At 48.5% G+C, this 7,855-nt stretch overlaps 2 long non-coding RNA genes across 2 annotated transcripts; both read right to left on the reverse strand.

Moving 5' to 3' along the window:
• Window positions 1–1,528: 1,528 nt before the first annotated feature.
• On the reverse strand, window positions 1,529–5,704 carry LOC118965074. The gene is made up of 2 exons (XR_005052407.1): window positions 5,241–5,704; window positions 1,529–1,921 (listed from the first exon to the last, which is right to left on the reverse strand). It is a non-coding gene; the product is annotated as an uncharacterized LOC118965074 (long non-coding RNA).
• A 720-nt stretch (window positions 5,705–6,424) lies between these two features.
• On the reverse strand, window positions 6,425–7,777 carry LOC118965075. Its single transcript, XR_005052408.1, has 3 exons — window positions 7,215–7,777; window positions 6,892–7,074; window positions 6,425–6,809 (listed from the first exon to the last, which is right to left on the reverse strand). It is a non-coding gene; the product is annotated as an uncharacterized LOC118965075 (long non-coding RNA).
• Between the last annotated feature and the right edge of the window lie 78 nt (window positions 7,778–7,855).

Below are 7,855 nucleotides of genomic sequence, written 5' to 3' on the forward strand. Positions count from 1 at the left end.
GGTGGTGAAAGTGCACAGCGATGAGGTTGATGTTCCTTTCAATAGATATCGAGGGTCTTATTCTGGTGACATGATGATCGTGCTTGGCTACCATTTTACAAATAAAAATAATCTTGCACTTGTGTCCATAATAATCTCTTAATGTGGTCTCACTGTATTTGCAAACTGTTGGCTAGGGCGCACGTGCCAATACCAGTGTGGGCACATTATCTATATGCAATGATTTTTGTGACAACCATCAGTAGACCTAGAGTTAAAAATGTGATGGAAACCCATTGAACTTGTACTTTTTTATCTGGTACATGGGAATTTAACCTCAAAAGTTATTTTTATGTGCACTATCCACGCCCAGACGTTTATCTGAAACAAGTCAATTGGATGGAAACGCAACTCTGATGGAAAAATGCGCCAGGATTTCCCTTAGCTGGTAATTGCCTGTATTTGGCTGATAATTCCCCCCAAAAATCTGATAAATAAAAGTGTAGTGTCTATCATAGCCTACACCCTTGCACTTCAGTACCATTCTCTCATGCCTTGCACACATGTGGTCTGCTGCTGAGAAGAGACAGCAAGAGAGGAACCTTGGCCAAGGCCACTGTTGATTGTGAAGATGGAGGCCTTTTTCATTGAAGTAAAACAAAAGAGAGGTAAAAGAGTGTGCCTGTAGTGAAAAGCCTACAAGTGGAAATAAATATACATCTTAATATTGCAGTGGACTAAGATGAGAAGAATGCAGGTTACCATGGAACTCTCTATTTAGGTGATGCAATTTTGGAACTTACATTTATTTATAATGATTTGTTTTATAATTATTATTAGTTTAAGATAGGTTATAAGTAGGTCTGTTGTAAAATAAATCACATTAGCCTATTTCTTTCATTTGTTGGGTATGGTTGGCACTTGCCTTTTTTGGTAATTGCAGCAATATGGCCTGTTCAAAACGTTTGTGAAGGTTTAAACCAGTTCGTAAGTGTTTTGTTTCTGTTGAGCCAGTTTCTTTGGCCAAATGAAGTTCCAACTGTAATGCTCTGTTTTCCGCAATGTAATATCCTGCTCGTATTTTCCCTATAAACAATGGCTTGACTTACTTTTGATATTACCCTAATACATTTTAGAACGTTTTGTGAAGGTTTGGTGTGTTCTGGCTTTTGTTAAGCTTTAGCTACGGCAAGCCTATAATAAGAAGGCAGTGTGCACTGGTGCTCAAACTGACTCCAACAGTTGAACTTGAGGTGAGGAAGAATGTTTTAGACCTACCAGAGTTACTCCTATAATCTAACAATATAATGCCTATCTTTATACAAAATATTCTGATAGTCAATTTAGGAATTAGCCTCCTGTACATCTACTATATCTGAAAAGCAGACGCAGTAGACATCTGACATAAAGAAGTGCGTGTCGGTGTCGTAACATGCCGCCGGAATATCTCTATTTCTCTGGAGCTAGGCCTAAGTTTCTCTTCTTTGATAAAGGTTACATATTTTTTTCTAAATATCATACTGAGCAAAAATATAAACACAACATGCAACAATTTCAAGGATTTTACTGAGTCACAGTTTATGTGAAGAAATCAGTCAATTGAAATGAATTCATTAGGCCCTCTATGGATCCGTCTATGGATTTCACATGACTGGGAATACCGATATGCATCTTTTGGTCACAGATACGTTGAAAAAAAGGTATTGGCGTAGATCAGAAAACCAGTCAGTAACTGGTGTGAACAACATTTGCTAAAATTTCTTTAAGGCCTCAACCTCCCCCAGTAGCCAATAGATCCATTTTTTTAACTGCTCGGTCATTGTTGTAAGTAATACTCTCTCTTCTGGAGACGTAGTTATAAAAACGTCCCCCTCCAATGTTACATTTTTAATTTTAGACCGCGACTTCCCTTCAGTTACGCTCGCAGAGCTTGAGGAAAGGTCTTCTCTGTCACGCCCTGACCATAGTTTACTTTGTATTTTCTATGTTTTGATTGGTCAGGGTGTGATCTGAGTGGGCATTCTATGTTTCATGTCTTGTTTGTCTATTTCTATGTTCAGCCTGATATGGTTCTCAGTCAGAGGCAGGTGTTTGTCATTGTCTCTGATTGGGAACCATATTTAGGTAGCCTGGGTTTCACTGTGTGTTTGTGGGTGATTGTTCCTGTCTATGTGTTTTCACCAGATAGGCTGTTTAGGTTTTCGTTACATTCATCACGTTCTTTATTTTGTAGTGTTTGTATTGATTTGTGTTTTACGTTTGTTCATTAAAACATGGATCGCAATCTACACGCTGCATTTTGGTCCGACTCTCCTTCTCACCAAGAAAACCGTTACAGAATCACCCACCACAAAGGGACCAAGCAGCGTGTCAACAGGCAGCAGCAGCAGCGTAAAGAGGAATGGACATGGGAGGACGTTTTGGATGGCAAGGGCTGTTACACTTGGGAGGAGATACTGGCTGGAAGAGATCGCCTCCCATGGGAACAGGTGGAGGCACTTAGGAGAGCAGAGGCAGCCGGAGAGAGGAGCCGGCGATATGAGGGAACACGGCTGGCAAGGAAGCCCGAGAGGCAGCCCCAAAAATTTCTTAGGGGGGGGGCTAACAGGGAGTATGGCTACGCCAGGTAGGAGACCTGGGCAGACTCTCCCTGTGCTTACCGGGGGGCTAGAGAGACCGGACAGGCACCGTGTTATGCAGTGGTGCGCACGGTGTCTCCAGTGCGGGTGCATAGCCCGGTGCGGTATATTCCAGCTCCGCGTGTCGGCCGGGCTAGATTGAGCGTCGAGCCTAATGCCATGAAGCCGGCTCTACGCAGCTGGTCCCCAGTGCGTCTCCTTGGGCCGGCTTACATGGCACCAGCCTTGCGCTCGGTGTCTCCGGTTCGCCTGCATAGCCCAGTGTGGGCTATTCCACCTCGCCGCACTGGCAGGGCGACCGTGAGCATTCAACCAGGTAAGGTTGGGCAGGCTCGGTGCTCAAGAGCTCCAGTGTGCCTGCACGGTCCGGTTTTTCCAGTACCACCTCCACACCCCAGCCCTCCGGTAGCAGCTCCCCGCACAAGGCTTCCTGTGCGTGTCCTCGGCCCAGTACCACCAGTGCCAGCACCACGCATCAGGCCTACAGTGCGCCTCGCCTGTCCAGCGCTGCCAGAGCCTCCCTTCTCTTCAGCGCTGTCGGAGTCTCCCGCCTGTTTAGCGCTGTCAGAGCTTTCCGCCTCTACAGCGCTGCCGGAGTCTCCCGCCTGTTCAGAACTGCCAGTTAGCATAGAGCTGCCAGTTAGCATAGAGCTGCCAGTTAGCATAGAGCTGCCAGTTAGCATAGAGCTGCCAGTTAGCATAGAGCTGCCAGTTAGCATAGAGCTGCCAGTTAGCAAGGAGCTGCCAGTTAGCAAGGAGCTGCCAGTTAGCAAGGAGCTGCCAGTTAGCAAGGAGCTGCCAGTTAGCAAGGAGCTGCCAGTTAGCAAGGAGCTGCCAGTCTGCAAGGAGCTGCCAGTCTGCAAGGAGCTGCCAGTCTGCAAGGAGCTGCCAGTCTGCAAGGAGCCGCCAGAGCTGCCTGTCTGCAGGATGCCGCCAAAGCTGCCAGTCTGCAAGGAGCCGCCAGAGCTGCCAGTCTGCAAGGAGCCGCCAGAGCTGCCAGTTAGCATGGAGCAGCCAGGGCCGCCAGTCAGCATGGAGCAGCCAGGGCCGCCAGTCAGCATGGAGCAGCCAGGGCCGCCAGTCAGCATGGAGCAGCCAGTCAGCATGGAGCAGCCAGTCAGCATGGAGCAGTCAGTCAGCATGGAGCAGCCAGTCAGCATGGAGCAGCCAGAGCAGCCAGGGCCGCCAGTCAGCATGGAGCAGCCAGAGCTGCCAGTCAGCATGGAGCAGCCAGAGCAGTCTGCCAGCATGGAGCAGCCAGAGCTGCCAGTCAGCATGGAGCAGCCAGATCTGCCAGTCGTCCAGACTCTTCCAGATCTGCCAGTCGACCAGACTCTTCCAGATCTGCCAGTCGTCCAGACTCTTCCAGATCTGCCAGTCGTCCAGACTCTTCCAGATCTGCCAGTCGACCAGACTCTTCCAGATCTGCCAGTCGACCAGACTCTTCCAGATCTGCCAGTCGTCCAGATTCTCCCAGATCTGCCAGTCGTCCAGATTCTCCCAGATCTGCCAGTCGTCCAGATTCTCCCAGATCTGCCAGTCGTCCAGATTCTCCCAGATCCGCCAGTCGACCAGATTCTCCCAGATCCGCCAGTCGACCAGATTCTCCCAGATCCGCCAGTCGACCAGATTCTCCCAGATCCGCCAGTCGACCAGATTCTCCCAGATCCGCCAGTCGACCAGATTCTCCCAGATCCGCCAGTCGACCAGATTCTCCCAGATCCGCCAGTCGACCAGATTCTCCCAGATCCGCCAGTCGACCAGATTCTCCCAGATCCGCCAGTCGACCAGATTCTCCCAGATCCGCCAGTCGACCAGATTCTCCCAGATCCGCCAGTCGACCAGATTCTTCCAGATCTGCTAGTCGACCAGATTCTTCCAGATCTGCTAGTCGACCAGGATCTGCTGAAACTGCCAGCCAGCCAGGTTCTGGTAGTTTCTACTACCTGCCTGGGCTTCCTCTCAGTGCTGAGCTTCTTCTCAGTGCTGAGCTTCCTCTCAGTGCTGAGCTACCCATCTGTCCCGAGTTACCTCTGTCCCGAGCTGTCCCTCTGTCCCATGTTATCATTGTGGTGGGTAACCTATTTAGGGACGTTTAGGAGGGGGATTAAAACTGTCATGGAGTGGGGTCCACGTCCAGCGCCAGAGCCGCCACCGCGGACAGATGCCCACCCAGACCCTCCCCTATAGGTTCAGGTTTTGCGGCCGGAGTCCGCACCTTGGGGGGGGGGTACTGTCACGCCCTGACCATAGTTTACTTTGTATTTTCTATGTTTTGATTGGTCAGGGTGTGATCTGAGTGGGCATTCTATGTTTCATGTCTTGTTTGTCTATTTCTATGTTCAGCCTGATATGGTTCTCAGTCAGAGGCAGGTGTTCGTCATTGTCTCTGATTGGGAACCATATTTAGGTAGCCTGGGTTTCACTGTGTGTTTGTGGGTGATTGTTCCTGTCTATGTGTTTTCACCAGATAGGCTGTTTAGGTTTTCGTTACATTCATCACGTTCTTTATTTTGTAGTGTTTGTATTGATTTGTGTTTTACGTTTGTTCATTAAAACATGGATCGCAATCTACACGCTGCATTTTGGTCCGACTCTCCTTCTCACCAAGAAAACCGTTACATTCTCTTGTTTGTCTTTATGTATCTGATACTTTTTCGAGCATATCAAAATGCTGATCAATAAATAGTTCAAGGTTTACTATATTATCCAGAATGTTTGTTTTGCAGTTATCAGCTAATCCTCAATTTTTCATATTAATTTATGGCACAAGCTGAGCCTGCCTGCCTTCATAACTGATTATGAACCTCTGCCTGTCCGTCGACCTGCCCTTTGCCTGCCCCCGTGTTATAATAAATGATCTGAGAACTGTACTATCCGTCTCCTGTGTCTGCATCTGGATCATATCCTGAGGCGTGATAGCCTGGGCAGGGCCTGACTCCTCTCTCCCCTCCTCCTTTTTACTGGGGGCTGGACCTGACTCCTCTCTCCTCCTTTTTACTGGGGGGCTGGGCCTGACTTCCCCCCCCCCTCCTCCTTTTTACTGGGGGGCTGGGCCTGACTCCTCTCTCCCCTCCTCCTTTTTACTGGGGGCTGGGCCTGACTCCTCTCTCCTCCTTTTTACTGGGGGCTGGGCCTGACTCCTCTCCTCCTTTTTACTGGGGGGCCTCACTTCTCTCTTCTTCTCCTTTTTACTGGGGGGCCTGACTCCTCTCTTCTCTCCTCATTTTTACTGGAGGGCTGGGCCTGACTCCTCTCCTCCTTTTTACTGGGGAGATGGGCCTGACTCCTCTCTCCTCTCCTACTTTTTACTGGGGGGCCTGACTCCTCTCCTCCTTTTTACTGGGGAGATGGGCCTGACTCCTCTCCTACTTTTTACTGGGGGGCCTGACTTCTCTCTGCTCTCCTCCTTTTTACTGGGGGGCCTGACTTCTCTCCTACTTTTTACTGGGGGGCCTGACTTCTCTCTGCTCTCCTCCCTTTTACTGGGGGGCCTGACTTCTCTCTGCTCTCCTCCTTTTTACTGGGGGGCCTGACTTCTCTCTGCTCTCCTCCTTTTTACTGGGGGGCCTGACTTCTCTCTGCTCTCCTCCTTTTTACTGGGGGGCCTGACTTCTCTCTGCTCCTCCTTTTTACTGGGGGGCCTGACTTCTCTCCTCCTTTTTACTGGGGGGCCTGACTTCTCTCTGCTCTCCTCCTTTTTACTGGGGGGCCTGACTTCTCTCTGCTCTCCTCCTTTTTACTGGGGGGCCTGACTTCTCTCTGCTCTCCTCCTTTTTACTGGGGGGCCTGACTTCTCTCTCCTCTCCTACTTTTTACTGGGGGGCCTGACTTCTCTCTCCTCTCCTACTTTTTACTGGGGGGCCTGACTTCTCTCTCCTCTCCTCCTTTTTACTGGGGGGCCTGACTTCTCTCTGCTCTCCTCCTTTTTCTCTTCTTTTCTTTTCCTTTTTCACCTCCTCCACCTCAATCTCCTGACAGGAGGAGGCCGGCTCTTTAGATTCAGGGACATCAGTGGCCTCCAACCCTCCATTCTCCATCATCCACCTCTTCATCAGATTATGAGTCCAACCACTACTCTTCTCCTTTTCCGCCTACTCTTCCTGTGCTCTTCGTTTCCCCTTCCTGTTGAATCCACGCAGGCTGCTGATCCAACTCCCTGAGGCTCCGTCAACTACCTCATCAGCAGTCCTGAGAGACATAGAACACCACAGAGGATCATAAACAAGCCTATCATCACTCCAACTAATCTATTCCCTGTTAATCAGCCCACCTGAGCATATGGAAAGTGTTACTAAACCAAATGCTGCTGCTACAATGGCATGGCACAGTCCCACTGCCTTACTGTTGGGTCTGGTACTGCTTGTCTCCTGTGCCCAGTATTAAGGTGGTGTAAAGCAACTTTAGTTCAGTCAGGCAGCTGCACCTCACCCAGCTTGGTCAGGATGTCTGCCCTCTGGGGATCAAAGGAGGGAGATGATGATGAATAGAGTACTTTGTGTTTAATGGCCATAATAATAATAATAATAATAATAATAATAATAATAATAATAATAATAATAATAATAATAATAATAATAATAATTATACACCAACGGAAACTGGGCTGGTCTGGCTCGGAGAAGGCAGATGTAACATGTTATCTTGACTTTCTTCTCTTTGACCTCCAGGACTTTCTGCAGATGTTTCCTTTGTTTCTTGGTCAGGGCTGTTTCTTCGGAAACATCCTGCTTCTGTCCCTTCCAGTTGTGCCTCTTCCTCAGTCGCCCCATCTCACAGCACTCGACAGACAGGAATTCTACAGTATGTATCGCACAAAGAGAGCGTAGCATTGACAAAGAAGTGAGTGAAACAAGTTCCCATTTAAATACTGTATGTCGGTACTTGATAGTAATGCGTTGCTAACTGGTTTTGAACATATACAACTGGTGGGAAGAGCCTAAACAGCTAGATGGGTCATTCCTACAATGGGGTGCCTTTTCTGTCCCCAGGAAATATCAGTTCATATTTAGTGTAAAATGTTGATTCCAAAAGGCTATAAATATAAATTCAGGTGTCCTTTACCTTAAAAAGGCAAAAATATGGATCCTGAAATGTATTTATCTGTTATTTTACCAGGTAAATTGACTGGGAACACATTCTCATTTGCAGCAACAACCTGGGGAATAGTTACAGGGGAGAGGAGGGGGATGAATGAGCCAATTGTAAACTGGGGATTATTAGGTGACCATGATGGT

Source organism: Oncorhynchus mykiss, chromosome 6, assembly GCF_013265735.2.
Source record: "Oncorhynchus mykiss isolate Arlee chromosome 6, USDA_OmykA_1.1, whole genome shotgun sequence".
NCBI lineage: Eukaryota > Metazoa > Chordata > Actinopteri > Salmoniformes > Salmonidae > Oncorhynchus > Oncorhynchus mykiss.